The 16,681-nt window shown below is 31.5% G+C and overlaps 1 protein-coding gene and 1 long non-coding RNA gene across 2 annotated transcripts in view; one reads left to right on the plus strand and one right to left on the minus strand.

The window, feature by feature from the left end:
* Positions 1 to 16,681, plus strand: part of LOC134691357 (uncharacterized) — a 98,072-nt gene that overhangs the window by 72,546 nt on the left and 8,845 nt on the right. The gene's annotated exons all lie outside the window — the stretch shown is intronic.
* On the minus strand, positions 2,799 to 5,375 carry LOC134690509 (uncharacterized). Its single transcript, XR_010101951.1, has 3 exons — positions 5,304 to 5,375; positions 4,123 to 4,249; positions 2,799 to 2,915 (listed from the first exon to the last, which is right to left on the minus strand). It is a non-coding gene; the product is annotated as an uncharacterized LOC134690509 (long non-coding RNA).

The raw sequence follows: 16,681 nt of genomic DNA on the forward strand, positions 1-16,681 counted from the left end.
TGTGCGGGGACCCAGCCAACTAACCAAGATGGCCGCATTGGCTAAAAATAGAACATAGGGATAAAATGTAGATTTTGGCATACAACTCTGAAATCAAGGCAAAAAGAGCATTCAGACATGGGGTTGAATTGCTTTGCAAGTCAAGATATATCTGCCCTGAAATTTTCAGATGAATCGGACAACCCGTTGTTAGGTTAATGCCCCAGAAATGGTCATTTTAAGGACATTTTGCCGTTTTTAACTCACCTGGCCCGAAGGGCCACGTAAGCTTTTCTCATCACTTTGTGTCCGTCGTCGTTAACTTCTTAAATCTTCTCCTCTGAAACTACTGGGCCAAATTTAACCAAACTTGATCACAATCATCATTGGGGTATATAGTTTAAAAATGTGTGGCGTGACCCGGCCAACCAATATGGCCGCCATGGCTAAAAATAGAACATAGGGGTAAAATGTAGATTTTGGCTAATAACTCTGAAACCAAAGCATTTAGAGCAAATCGGACCGGGTAAAATTGTTTATTAGGTCAAGATCTATCTGGCCTGTTATTTTCAGACAAATCAGACAACCTGTGTTGTTGGGTTGCTGCCACCAAATTAGTAATTTTAAGGAAATTTTGCAGTTTTTGGTTATTATCTTGAAATATTATGGATAAAAATAAACTGTAAACAGCAATAATGTTCAGCAAAGTAAGATCTACAAAAAAGTAAACATGACAAAAATTGTCAGTTTACCCCTTAAGGAGTTATTGCCCTTTATAGTAAATTTTTAACCATTTTTCAACATTTTAGTATTCTTTTTTAAAAAAATATTTTCTGAAACTACTGGGCCAAATTTAACCAAACTTGGCCACAATCATCATTTGGGTATCTGGTTTAAGAAATGTGTGGCGTGACCTGGCCAACAAACCAAGATGGCCGCCATGGCTAAAAATAGTACATATGGATGACATGTAGATTTTTGCTTATATCTCTGAAACCAAAGCATTTAGAGCAAATCTGTCAAGGGATAAAATTGTTTATCAGATCAAGATCTATCTGCCCTGACAAATCAAACAATACCTTGTTGGGTTTCTGCCCCAAAAATAGTATTAAATTAAACAAAATTTTGCAGTTTTTGGTTATTATCTTGAATATGATTATAGATATAGATGAACTGTAAACAGCAATAATGTTCAGCACAGAAAGGTCTACAATCAAGTCAACATAACCAAAATTTAAATTGGTCCTTTAAGGAGTTATCGCCCTTTATGGTAAATTTTTAACAATTTTCATAAATTTTTAGAAAATATTTTCCACTGTAATTACTGGGCAAAGTTCATTATAGATAGAGATCATCCCAGTAAACAATCCAACGTTGGCATTACGTCGTGACAACGTAATACTATCGTTGTGACAACGTAGTGAAATTACGTCGGTACAACGTAATTTTGTGAACTCCAAGGCACGTGCTGACAACCATCCACACAACGTTGGCACAACGTAATTTGTGACGTAATTTATGACCTTCATAGGACGTTGTGACAACGTTGCAACTCAACTGTAAATGACCCTTGTCCTCATTTGATTGATAAGAGCAATAAAATTTCATTGAAGAAGTAAACAGGGTCTATATTTTCTTCTTTTCACCTGTTTTTTTTTAGTTGTAAAATTTTCAATGTAGGAAAGATGGACACAATAGATATAGGAAGATGTGGTATGAGTGCCAATAAGACAACTCTCCATCCAAATCACAATTTATAAAAGTAAACCATTAACGGTCAAGGTACGGCCCTCAACACGGAATCTTGACTCAAACCGAATAACAAGATATAAAGGGCTCCAAAATAACTTGTGTAAAACCATGTAAACAGGAAAACCAACAGTCTAATCTATATATATATAAAATAAAAACAAGAAACACCTATAAATTACATAAACAAACGACAACAATGTTGATAAATGCTTTACTTCCAAATTGTCCAATTCATGATTCACACAGTTTTAAGGTTAAAGTCTTAGTTTTATTTTTTGCAATACTGAAGTACAAGATTTACACATTTCCATTTAACAAAAGCAACTTTCCTTCAAAAATTTAACACATAATACTATTCAAAAGGCGAGGTTTTGTACATGTATGATGGCCAATGAGACAACCCTCTTTCCTAAAATCAAATATTAAATATGTTAGCAAGTATGGTAAATGTACAGCCTTCAACATGACACTTTGGTACATGCTGCAACTTCTAAATGTTTAGGGTTTCAGTGTCCTAGACTAATAGTTTCACTATATGACGGTGGAAATTCTAGAATGTAGATTTCATTTTGACAATGGAAACAGTTTTTAATGAATTATTCAGAAGTACAAAAAACTACCACATATACCTTAATATTTACTGTAGAATCATTCAGCTGGATTCCCTACACAAGAACAGGCTACGAAAAATGTTTGGAAAAGTCCCCAAAGTCTGTAGTTTACAAATATATATTTCTACACAACTTATACAACTCGTCTAAACATCGACCTATAGCTAACAATGTTAGGTCTGTAAATTTGCTTTCACAAATTTTTTGTTCTTCCCTCGCCGAGATTAAAACTCATGCTACTATGATATTGCGACACCAAATCGCCTGCACAGCAGCCATCCCACTAGACCACACGACCAACTTATACACACTTCTAAAAATATCCCAAAATGAAGAAAAAAACTGAAATTCAATCAAACTAACTTTTGCTTTTTTCCATTGACAAACCAGAGAAAGACCTATCCAAAAGTTAGGACTTCTTTTTTCTTATGTACATGATAATAAAATAATAGTATGTTTCTGATTTTTTGAAATTTTATTCCAAATTCTAGTCTTGTGTTGGTTGTATACATGGCATTCAAAGTTTTGGTTTTCTGCCCTCTCATCAGCTGGTCTTGTGTTGGTTTCCGGTCTCTGAAAAAAATATCATAAATTATAGAATCGTTTTTTTTATCCCAACTTAGGAATAACAGCAGTTCTTAAAAAATATCCTTGTTTAAACATAATCAATATTTTTTATGCGCAGTCAGTGGTATAAAAATCTTGCAGATTCATAATCATGTTGTGTTGTTACTGATGTGTTTGTATCTTTGCCAATTTTATATACATATTTTGATAATGTATGTTAGAAATTTGAACATAATTTCAGCAGAATATGATAATTTATAACTTTTAGTTAACCTTTGTCCTTGTTTAAAAGAAAATATGTTAATGAAATTATGGTTGTTCCATATAAAACTGTTTCCACCCGCAGGGACAACCTTTTTTTAACCCCCAGCACAGACATGACAGACAGAATAAAAAAATATATAAGAACAACACTCCCTTTAATTTGCATCTTGGTATTTCAAAAACAACCACCCCTGTATTAAAACAGGCGTATTAAAAGGAAGTATGGTTTCTCAAAATTGTCATTCATCAATTAATTTAAGATATTCTTAGGATTTTACCTTAATCTGACATGTTAATAAATTTATTATTCACATCATAACAGCAAGACCTTACACTACAGCTCAGGTGGATTTTGCTTTGTCTACCTGTCCACAGTGGGAGTGGGCACCGGTGGGTAAAATTTCTAGCTTGTTAAATCAAAAGACTTGCAAACTTACAATCAATTTAAAAAATCAGATAAGCAATTATGATCAATATTTCTTACAAAAAAAAACGAATTATAGCTGGAGTGGGCACAGGTGGGCTGTTCACGGTGGGCCGGTGGAAAAAACAAAATCCGTCCAGGCTATTGTGTATATCATATATGCCAATGAACGCAATCTTATTATTATCTATAAATGAACAAATTATAATTTAATATATAAAATTAATTAAAGAATAAAGTGTCCATGAGCCACAAATGATGTTATCATTGAAGGACATACTAGTAACTTATAAAGAACAGTTAATTAATCAGATGGTCTCCAAAATCAAACTCTGCGTTTTATGATAACAAGCATTGTGTATAAATTTCATAACATGTGGTTCAGGCAAACTAAAGTTAGAGTTCAGAAACCAAATTTGAGTTCAATATTCATGTACATGTATGTTCATACAGTGCAAGAGTAAAACCATATGGCCCAGTGAAGGAGGGCATAAAAAGAGCTGATCAACTGATCATGTTGTTTACCTTTTTATATCTTGGTTCATCTTTTTGATCTGGTACATGCTTACATTGTAAGTATTGTAACTGCAGTGCATTCCACAACCTCAGACACATGATCACACATTGGATCTGTGGATTATTATACAAGATTCTGGAAAAAAATCATAAATACAATCAATTATCTTCTATATTGATCAGTCTGTGTACATACTACATGTGTGTCAGTCCAACAAATCTTTGGGAGAACCAGGTAAGTGAAAAATGTACATGCATTCCATACCATAAATTGAAAAGCAAATAATACTTCCCTATATACTGTTTTTTTTAACCCCAGTAAACTGGATTTTACCCTAACAAAAGGATAATTTTACCCAACTTTTCCCAACTGGTACGTGGATCTTAGTCTAAATAATTATGACATCTTGCAGGCTTTTTAAAAAAGTTTCTGTGATGCCTATCTATGACAATTTTTATTGGTAAAATTGTCTATTCCTATGTCAGACCCAGTTAAACATTGATTGATTGTTGGTTTCGTTATGTTCAGTGGCAAATATTTCATGTAGATCTAGGACGACCACCAGTGTTATACAGTCTTCACGCTTGCGACTGGTGATACATGTAGTATTATCATTAATAGGACGAGTTTGTAAAATGCCAAGTTTGTAATGTGCCGAGATTGTATTAAATGTAGCAAGTTTGTAATGTGCTGAGATTATATTAAATCAGGTAATGGGGCGAGTTTGTTATGTACAGAGATATCTAAAAAAAAATGTTACTTCGCATTTGTGATATTGATCAGACTTTTATGATTCCAACAATATTTAAAAATAAGTGCAAAAAACACTTACAGCTTTTAAATATAAGGATTATAGGAGGTGTCATGGAGAGAAAACAATTGCCCTCCCCCTTTTTTACTTTCTATAGTCAATTGCTTAATATATTTTAAAAAACAACACAAGTTAATGGAGAAGTTTGAAAAATGGATTCATATAACACATATGTTGGCTTAAATATCCTGTAAAATGTTCCAGTGCAATAATATATTGACATTAAAAGAAGTATCATATTTCAACTCGGTAACCAGTCAATGAGTCGACAGATTTGAACGAGGCGCCCTACACGGCAACAGATGTTATATTTTCTTGAATTATACTTGTTGTTATCATGGAAAACCTTTTTGAAGTAATGTGCAATTTATATTTTACCTTTTTCTTTGTTCTTGAATCTGAATCGAGATAAATATTTCACTGCAACTTTCATCACTGTTTTCAAAATTCGGGCAGTGAAAGTGCGCATGCTCAGAGTTTTCGTAGTATGCGGCGGTAAAACCCGAGGACTGCTGAACGCGCAATATTATAAAACGATTATAAAATTATTAAAAATAATAAATGACAAAACTTGATAATGGTATATATTAAACAATAATTATTCATTATAAAATATTTATATGAGAACATTTAATTTGAATATGAGAACATTTAATTTGAATTTGTAATATTTTCTTGGATATTTTGGTGCAAATAATTTTAATTATGTCTGTGCGGGGAAAAAGGGGGGATATTTTGAAACTCAAAAAAATCGTTAGCACATTTCAATGAAGGTGAATGATGTATCTAGTAAGATTCATAACCACAAAATTCTCCCATAAAACCAGATTTTAATGTGTCAGCTAGTATTTACAGGGTCTGTTCACTACGTTATTATAATGTTGACAGAACGTAACAAAATGTTACGTCGGATAATGAAAGTTATAAGCACGTTGTCACAACGTAATAAAATGTTACGTCCTGACAGGGTACTAAAATTACGTAAATCCGACGTAATTTTATAACGTCGTCTCTACGTCTGCATCCAACGTTGGGTTTTTACGTTCCCACAACGTTGGTACAACGTACAATCAAGACATGACGTTCAGACGACCATTAACCGACGTTGGGATTACGTCGTGTGTTTACTGGGATTGTATCAACAAGAATGTTCAGTAAACATGGTAAAGTAAGATCTACAAACACATCACTATCACCAAAACACAATGTGTCAAGAATTTATCTGTGTCTATATTTAATATGCACATAGACCAAGGTAAGCGACACAGGCTCTTGAGAGGCTCTAGTTATGTCATCCTGTGACGTCTTAGATTCAGGATCATTAAAGGTTATTGTAGATAAACTAAATTGTATGCAGAGAAGTGATTTTTGAATTTCATAAATATGTAATAAAGTAGTACATAATTATTGTATCAAAACCTTATTTGGAGAGATCATCACGTATTAGTAAGATCCAAATCGATCTTGAGGTCACCATATTTCAGTTCATGGTCAAAGTTACTAAAACAGATTGGTATAAGACTATAATACTGTCTTAAAAAAAATCTAAACTGAAAAGAATAAAACATTTAAAGTTACCAGAAAAAAGTATGCCATTACGTCATCAAAATTTTCCTCGTTATGTTGGGCCATAAGAAATTATAGCGTGCCCAGTAATGGTTTCTTAATGTAACGTTATAATACGTCTTTTGCAACACCAAAATTCATAACCAAGAATATATGTTACTTAACAGTGAAACCAGCTAGTCTGCATTGACACTTGAGTAGCAATTGGTTTTATAATGATGCATTTCATATTATTTTGAAGAAAACAAATATGACTCAATTTTAAAATTTCGGTCTTTTACTATACATGCACATATATATATATTCTACCACTGCATCGAGTGTGATACGATATTTATCCACTCGAGACAGTTAAATTTTCAATTTAAAACGCGAGGCTTGCCCGACCAGTTTAAATATTTTAAATTTAACTGTCGAGAATGGATAAATATCGTATTACACGAGATTTGGTGGTGGAATCAGTTTCTCTAATGATTTTTATTCAGTAAGCAGGCAAACTTCTTTCTTCTTCTCAAAAGATGAGTTCTTTCTATGTGACGTAATCAGGCATGGTCGCCTTTTTCATGACGTCACAATAGGAAAATTCAGAAGAAAGCAAGAAAACATGACGTCATAATCGAATTTCGACCAATGAATAGCTGAGATCAAACGAACCACACGTTGATTAAATAAAAATAATCAACAGGTAAGGAAAACGATAAATCGGCTAGGAATTAGAGAAATAAGTATATTATATAATTGCACTAAATATCAACACAACGATGTTTAATCTGCAAATTTGCGAAATCAAATGTGTGTTTTTCCCTCGTCTGGATTGCTTTAAAACTGGTTGAATTGAATCTGAATATCAAAAGCATAAAATATTAAAATAAAAATAGATACATTTATTAAATTATGTGAAAAAGATGTATACATCTATATGATGTACGTAAGAATTCAGTTTTCTCGAAAATTAATCAACAGAATTTTAAATTTGAAAATATATGTTAGTGCAAAAATTCAGTTCCAATAATATAAATACCGAATTAATGATGTCAGGTTCACTTTTTGATATATAATCGAATGAAAACAGTTTCGATGTGTAGCGTGGATGAAAAAAGAAATTGATCTTTAAGACATAACGCTGCCAAAAACATTATGTTCCATACATCCCTAATATTTATGTTTAAATTTAGACCGAGAAAGCAAATTCAATGACCCCTTATACCCAAATGTTAACAGCAATAAGGAAACATTTATTAAGAGTGTGTATGGATTTTCAAGAAATAACAATATAAAGTGATCAAATTTAGTCTGTTTTTACAAACGTTCTTTACATTTATAATCCGATTTCCTAGTGGAACTGTCAATGCTACATTTTGTACATACATATTATTTCCAATGTTTCAGATGAAGTTCAAAGAAATCTAAATGCAACCAAATTTCATCCAATTTTTTTTTTTTTTTTTTTTTTTTTTTTCCATTTTCAACATTCAACTTTCGATTTCAACATTCAACCACGTTTTCAACATTCGGTATTCAACTTTCAACATTCGTTTTTAACATTCAACATCCGTTTTCAATATTCAACATTCGTTTTGAACATTCGATTTTTAACTTTCATCATTCGTTTTCAACATTCAACATTGGTTTTCAACATACAACATTCGTTTTCAACATTCGATTTTCCACATTCGATTTTCAACTTTCAACATTCGTTTTCAACATTCAACATTCGTTTTCAACATTCAACATTCGTTTTCAACATTCAGCATTCGTTTTCAACATTCGATTGTAATATTCAACATTCGTTTTCAACATTCAACATTCGTTTTCAACATTTGATTTTAAGCTTTCAACATTCGTTTTCAACTTTCAATTTAGGAGATAACTGTATTGTATTTTAAGCTCCGACGGCATCAATTGGGAATTTGATGGTCGAAAATTAAGTTTACTGGCGACGCGTTAGCGGATAAAGTAAACGGGTATTTGCGACCATCAAATCTCCAATTGATGCCGTCGAAACTTAAAATACAATATTGTTATCTCCATTCTAATGAAACTGACAGAAAACAACGTTAAAACATGTATCTAAAATCTGTCATATGCCGTCTGCGCTTGCGCGTACGTCCCATGGCATCAATTGTCAATTGATGCCATGTAAGAAAGTGACGTTATCCAATCAAAATGAACGTTACAAACGTTTAAGCATTAGAAATTCGCTTTGAACATTCACAATTTGTTTTCAATATTAAAAATTCGTTATTAACATTGGATTTTGGACTTATATCATATGTTTACAACATTCAACGCTCGATTTTAACTTTCAACATTTGTTTTGAACTACGGTGATAAAGTAATCAAAGACTTTCAGATTAAATTTTTAATATTTGATAAAGAATAAATTGTTACATTTAGATATTAAACAGATCCCAAATTTAAATTTTACAATATAATATTGCATAAAGATGGTACAAAAAAATAGATTGATTACAACATGACACTTACAAGGGAGGTAATTACTTTTAAAACTGACAAGAAAACTAGCTCGTTAAACTTAAAGTATAAATGCACAGGTCAGAGGTTGTCAGATCAATATTATTTTAATCGGAGATAATGTCGACGGATGCAAAAGTCTTTTTCAATCTAAACAATAAGGGTGCGTGATCTTTACTTTTAATTGCTAATGAAAAATACATGTATGTTATCATGGTAAAACTATAATTATGTAACCGTTAATCTTGTATTAGCAGTTTTGGAAGTGAGGTATAGTGTGTACGATAAATATGGTTCACTGTATACATTTATATGTTTTAGGGATGTCAACAAATTACTCGAGTATCGCGCGGTAGTACCGGGTATCGAATACCAAAATGATTCTTGACTAAGCGGTTTCATATTAGAATTTTGTTGCCTTCTTAAGGAAATGATATTTCATTAAGAGGACCTCCAGTGAAATTAAATATTTCTTATAATCAATCATAATAAGATACGTTTCGAATGTTGGCATTTAAATGCCTCCAACCATAGGTGTACTTAAAACATGAGCACTTTTTGAGTTGAGTCCCGACTCGTTACAGAAAAAAATGAAAAGATAATGTTATTGTAAATGAATTAGAACAATTTCGTTGCATTATGTGTCGTTAAAAGTATCAGTAAGTTCTTAGCATGACCCTTTACTAAAAATTAAATGTGTTTTTTTAAGGACTTCCGATTACAATTACTTGAGTATTCTTTTTTTGTTTTTTAATTAATTGATTATATCATTGACAGTTTAATTAAATAATTGATTATATCATTGACAGTTTAATTAAATAATTATGCATACTAAGTATCTGGTATGAATGTCCTAGTCCTGTTATCTAGTCCTTGGTAATAATGGTGAGGGGTTATGTCTATACGACAACGTCCCACAATACAGTAAGTTAGAATAAGTTTTGATTCTTTTTTTTAGAAGTTAATACTCCAGTTTCATTATGTATATCTTTTATATTCATTTGATAAAATTTACTGTTTGCAATAGCATTAATTGTTCTAAATAATAAGGATGTTCTTATCCCATGCATAAAAAAACATAGCCGTATTTGACACAACCTATTTCAACTTTTGATCTTCAGTGCTGTACAACTTTGTACTTTTTTTCACTTTCGATCTTTTATATCTGGGCGTCACTGGTGAGTCTTGTGTGGACGAGGCGCGTTTTTGGTGTATTTAATTTTAAACCTGATGCTTTTTGTTATCTATTAATAATGTGTTTCTTTGTCTAATACGTTCTCCTGTTTGTTTGTATTGTGGTCCTGTGTTATTGTGTTTTCATTTAAATGTTATATTTAACATTGCCATTAAAGTGCGAGGTTTGGCATGCCACAAAACCAGGTTCAACCCACCATTTTTCCTTCAAAAATGTCCTGTACCAAGTCAGGAATATGGCCATTGTTATACTATTTGTTGTTTCTGTGTGTGTTACATTTTAACGTTGCGTCGTTTGTTTTCTCTTATTTTTTAGTGTAAATTCACATTGCGATAAGACGTTTCACGGTACTTGTCTATCCCAAATTCATGTATTTGGTTTTGATGTTATATTTGTTATTCTCGTGGGATTTTGTCTGATGCTTGGTCCGTTTCTGTAGAGCTAACTACTGTTGCCTTTATCTAATTGACACCGAGTTGACATCCCTACTTAAATATGTTCATATATAGATAAAAAGGGTATATGATTGTACGTACAATGTACTGTGTTGTTTCTTTTAAATAAATATATGTGTTGTCTGAAAGTATGAACATATACAAACAGTCAACGTTCAGTTTGAAGAATATATCAATTTCTTTTATTTGTTTCCCCTCACTTTTGTGTACATTATTTGCTGGATTTTTTGTGGTAGATTATTAATTTTCATCCGGTCCTATTCAAGGTTGTTTATGTTCATATCTGATCAGGAAAAGATATTCAAATTAAAATTGCATCTAACTATGATAATCAATATTTGTGTTCTTCTAACTTACTAGTATATATTGCATAATGTCTTACGTTTTTTAATATAAAATTTGAAATTCTGGAAGAAATACCATTGTTCTAAAGCACCGCTGTTAATATTTTCATAAAAGTGTGCTTCTGTTTCGTATCCAAATGAGTGGAAATGTTTCTTTTCATTGAATAGTACTGAAGATGGAGCCTTATGTCTCATCCATTTATGAATGTGCCAGTCCCTTGTTACTATACGCTTTGTCCCCTTTAGAAAGTCGTCCCTGCTAATATATGCATATCCACTGAAGGTCGTTCCAAAATCAATCGACCCAACAAATAATGGTAGATCGTCAGCCTAAAACAAATCGTAAAAAGGTAACAAATCTGCATGTATGAAGACGTACATATGTCAGAAGATTAGACCGAATAGGCAATGATTCAACGGTAAACATCCGGTAAACAAACGAGAAAACTGTAGTCGCGCATACTACATGTGTGTTGTTCTAAAAAAAAAATCTAAAAGTAGTCTCAGATACTACTCAAGCTTAATTGTTTTTTTATACAAAATAATGATCGTTCTGTTTGAAACAAAATTTTCATGGACATATTGTTTCTATAATATAACATTATTATTCAATATCATCAATTCAAAATGTGGAGTGATTATAAATATTTGCTAAATAACATTATTGTTTTACTATTTCCGCCACTCAAAAGGAAGAGACTATCCAAAGGAGAGCAGTCGAAAACAATTTTAGAAAATTTACAAATAGTATAAACAGGTCAACTGAACATCAAAATAAGATTTGAGAGTACTTGGCAGTTATTGACAGCTACAATGTAGTTAAAAACCAAAAACTATTAATAATGAAAACTCATGCATCAGAGACTAAAATCAACTAAAACCCATCCCATAGATTAAGTACTTTATCGTTATAAATCTCATGAGTTTAGTATTTTGCAGTTGATGTTTATGCTTCGTTCTAATGGTATACTGAAACACCCCTGTCCCAGGTTAAGGGAGGGTTTTGGATCCCGCTAACATAATTAACCCCGCCATAGTATGTATGTACCTGTCGCAATCAAGAGCCTGTTAGTTAGTGGTTGTCGTTTGTTGATGTGTTGCATATTTGTTTTCCGATCATTATTTGAACATAAACTAGGACGTTAGTTTTCTCATCTGAATTTTTTGTTTTGCTGATGGACACATAATGTCATGTTTCATCACATTTTAAGTTCGGTATAAAGAAACTTGTTATTTCGGGACCTTTTATAACTTACTATGGGATATGGGCCCATTGTTGAAGGCTGTACGGTGACCTATAATTAATCATGTCTGTGTCATTCGGTCTCTTGTTGAGATTTGTATCATTGGCAATCATACCACATCTTCTTTTTTATACTTTATAATTATAAAAAAACGAAGACACTACTCCATCAAATGTCTTTCCAGCGATGCTCGCACTACAAACAATTAAAGTCTGAAATAGCCTATATCTGTACTCGACAGTACTGATTTTTACTCGACCAGTCTGAATTGGTCTGACTTTTACTTGACATTACTCGAACCCAGTCTGAACCATACTTGACTGTACTGAATCGTACTTGACCCTTATCTTTGCCGTTGAAAATAGTCCGAACTATTACTCGACCCGTCTGAAACAGTCTTAACCCACTCTCGACATGTACTCGACCTATTTTTCCAGTCTAAACCATACCTAACCAAAGGTCTGAACAGTACTCGACCAGTCTGAACCATACTAGACCAAAAAACCTTTACTTTTTTAACTGTAAAAATAAATTTCTTTTTAACTGACAACAGCCAACAAAATTTATAAAAAAAAATAACCTTATATTAGAAATATATCTATTATTATATTTAGGATGAAAAAAAAATATTATATATAACTTATATTAAAAAGGTATAAAATTAAATAAATAAATTAAAATTGTTTTTCTGACTAGTGGTGAATTATAAAGAATAACCTCTGCTTGGGGGCAAACTCATAAATAAGATCACACCTGGTCAGAGGTATTAAATTCTAAATAACATTGATTCAAAATTGCAACATCCTGTTTAAATAACAAGGCCTTTCGAATATACATGTATGTACTAGATACGTAATACCCGAATTTAAGAAAATATGGCTTTCTTTTTACTTGTAAAACACACATCTTCTGAGGTAATTGAACATATTAAAGTGCTTTGTGTATGCCATGTTAATTTGACAAAAAAAATACTTAAATTAATTGAAATAAATTTTTACTGTTACTTTGGATTACATTTCCTTTTTTAAAAAGGTTATCAAGGATTGCTATGGAAATTATATTATCATGTTTACATTAAATTCTTGGTTAAATAAAACAAAACAATTAAGGTGGTACCTAACACTACAGGGAGATAACTCTGTCAAATCAGTTAAACGTTTTGATTACGTTGTGTTGTAAAGGGAATATTAAGCTTCTCAATTATAAAAATTGGTGTTTGTCAAATTGCTATATAACCAGTGTAACTTTTCTGATAAAATGGTTGATTCAAAACTTTTGAAATTTTTATATTTTTGTTAATGGTCAAAGTTAATACCTTGTCAAGTTTTTATGAAAATTAAACGAGCCAAATTAATTTTTAGTGAAAGTGTTGGGTACAACCTTAAGCTCTCATTTATTTTATTTTTTTTTAAAGTTTTTTTTATATACTATTTTATATATATATATACTATTAAAAAAGAACATTCACTGCATTATTAATTAAACTCAACTAAATCTATACTAGGCTTAAGTTGATGGTGAAAATAGTCCAGTTACCATAAAATACTTCCGAAATATTTATAAAAACTATGACAATATTAGTCATTTGTTAGTCATAATTAATTTTTTTAGATTATTTGATCAGCTTGTTATATTTATATTTTAAAAGTTGCTATATATAATTACGTAAGTGTTGATTAGTATTGTGTTGAAGTTATATTATGATTGATTATTGTGAAATTTTAATTTCAATACTGTATTGAATACATTTTTAATTCCAAGTTGTTCAAATTTCATTTTTATTTTAAAAAAAATCCTAAATTGATAAAATTCAGTTGATAGATACAAAATATAGGTCTAGGTTGATTAAGACTTGGTCTAGTATGGTTCAGACTAGGTCAAGTTTGGTTCAGACTAGGTCGAGTACGGTTCAGACTAGGTCGAGTACGATTCAGACTAGTATAAAATGGTTAAGTACTGGTCAAGTACACATTCAGACTGTTTAGTATGGTTCAGACTACAGTCGAGTATTATCAAGTAAATCTCAGACGAATTCAGACTGGTCGAGTAAACTCAAGTACAGTAGAGAACAGATATAGGCCATTTCAGACTTTTAATGATTTGTAGTGTCGAGGCTAAAACATTTGAAAATTTTGATCAGACCCTCAACAATAAAATGAAACAATGAGAGATATCCAGAGGTCAACATAAAACCAATTGTGTTCTCATATCACATCTTCTTATTTTTATATTTTATCAAAAATATCTTACCCGATGTCACTCGTGCAATATATTACCATCGTTTTCTTTTGAATGTCCATGTGTCTGGTGTAATATAAATTAATAGAATGTACACGTTGAGTCACAAATAAATATTCAATCAAACTTAAGAACATGCATGCAGGAAGAATAAATGAATCATGCAATAAAATATGTTGAAATATTTATATGTTATCCGTGTTCATAATTTGACAATTTGCACTTCACATACGTTTATTTTGTATAATAAATATGATAGTTATAACTAAATATTTGTATAATTTCTAATCTAAAGAACCAGGGATAGGCACATAACCACCAGTAGGAAAAAAGTATGCATTATTCTCGTCATTTAAACATATAATCTCAATTTTTGATGGTACGTGAAAAAAAAAGGAACCATTGAAAGGCTAAAATACACGTGAGTGTTTTAAGCAAAATTTTCTTACCCGATTTCTTTTATTGCTTTTCCGTAAATATCTGTTTGCCAAGTGTAATATATAACAATTAAATTAATATGTTCAATCATATTATTTGCGTTATGATGAATAGAGAATCTGTCAATTAGATGTTGAAATTATGTTATTCATCACACGTCTGCTTGATTTTATCATTAAACATATTTTGACATTTCTGACTTAAATTTTATAACTTGGACAAAAGTAATGTAATCTTCTTACTCTGATATGTAAGCAATCATTTCCCATTGCTATTTCCTGAAAAATAAATTCATTGGTATTATCGTTGTGATTATTTGTATTTTATTCACATTTCTTATCTTTGTGTATTGTTTGAACACTATGATATACTACTTTTGATCAAAGGTTATCAACTGGATTTAATGTTTTAAGAAGTGAAACGTCAGGGAACATAAGTGTTTGATAAAGTGTAAAATCGTGTATGTATATTGATTTTCGTTCTAATCATTCATGTGTTCATCAGGTCGGAGACAACCCACCAAATAGAAACAGTTCTTCAAATAACTCACTATCCTACATATCTGGAACACTTTTTAGTTCTTTTTTAATATACATTTTTTACTTTATATTGGGAATATTCATGATAAATTGCTGCAAGTTTTTCTGACAGCTGAATAGCCCTAACCTTAATTACTGAGAAGTTAGTAGGTCTCTAAAACTAAGACTACTTAAAATAAAAAATATAGTTCTTAGGAAGGCGTAATATGCCATTCTCTATAACGTGTGTCATTTACCGTTCCTATGGTATCGTTCGTCCCTCTTCTTAAGACAAAATAGATATAGGAAGATGTGGTGTGAGTGCCAATGAGACAACTCTCCATCCAAATAACAATTTATAAAAGTAAACCATTATAGGTCAATGAACGGCCTTCAACACGGAGCCTTGGCTCACACCGAACAACTACTATTAAGGGCCCCAAAATTATTAATGTAAAACCATTCAAACGACTGCAAACGTTATTTTATGTTAGCACTATCAAATGATTACTCAATTGAGGAATTGTTACTCATTTGTAAGGCGGGTATGCACCGTTTGGTGGTTTGTCCTAAATCTGTTGTTTCTCATGTAATTCATTATTAATTAAAAGAATAAAAAACAATTCAGGCTTCGATATTTGTTTAAGTTTTCTTTTGTCCAAAACAGTCAGGTGACACGTTTTCTGTTGTCCATATAAATAAAAATTTAACAACAGTAAACTATTTGCTGTATGAATACTTGAATGTGTATTGCTGCTTTTCATACAGAATATTCTTTAATAGGTACTTGGTTTTTATTACGAAATAAATGTAATACATTGAACTTAATGTACCAGTACCTGAATGTTTGTCTTAACCTTGCTGTAGTGAGTGCTTTTAAAAAAAAATATCCTAAAGATACAATATGCTCAGATTCATGATGTAAGCGGTTACAGACTGTAAAATGATATACAAATGTGAATGGGTTAAATTAATGTACCAAACAGAAGTTCATAGTGTTTTCCGTTACTTATTGTTTTGTTTGTTTCTGGATTTCTGTGTTTTCTGTGTTTTTATATAACGTTCATAGCCTTGTGTTGCCCCTGTCGTCAGTCCACATTTTACTGTTGCTTTACTTCCAATCACGGTTATTGGTTACCATATAAAGACCTTTAAAATCATACAATCATAGCAATTACAAGTAAAAATATTTGTTTTATGACCCAGAGGGTAGGCAATTTTCTCACTTTTTTGTCCCTATGACTTCAAATTTCCTAAATTATTCTGCTGTTTCTGGCAATATG

Source organism: Mytilus trossulus, chromosome 11 (assembly GCF_036588685.1).
Source record: "Mytilus trossulus isolate FHL-02 chromosome 11, PNRI_Mtr1.1.1.hap1, whole genome shotgun sequence".
Classification (NCBI taxonomy): Eukaryota; Metazoa; Mollusca; class Bivalvia; order Mytilida; family Mytilidae; genus Mytilus; species Mytilus trossulus.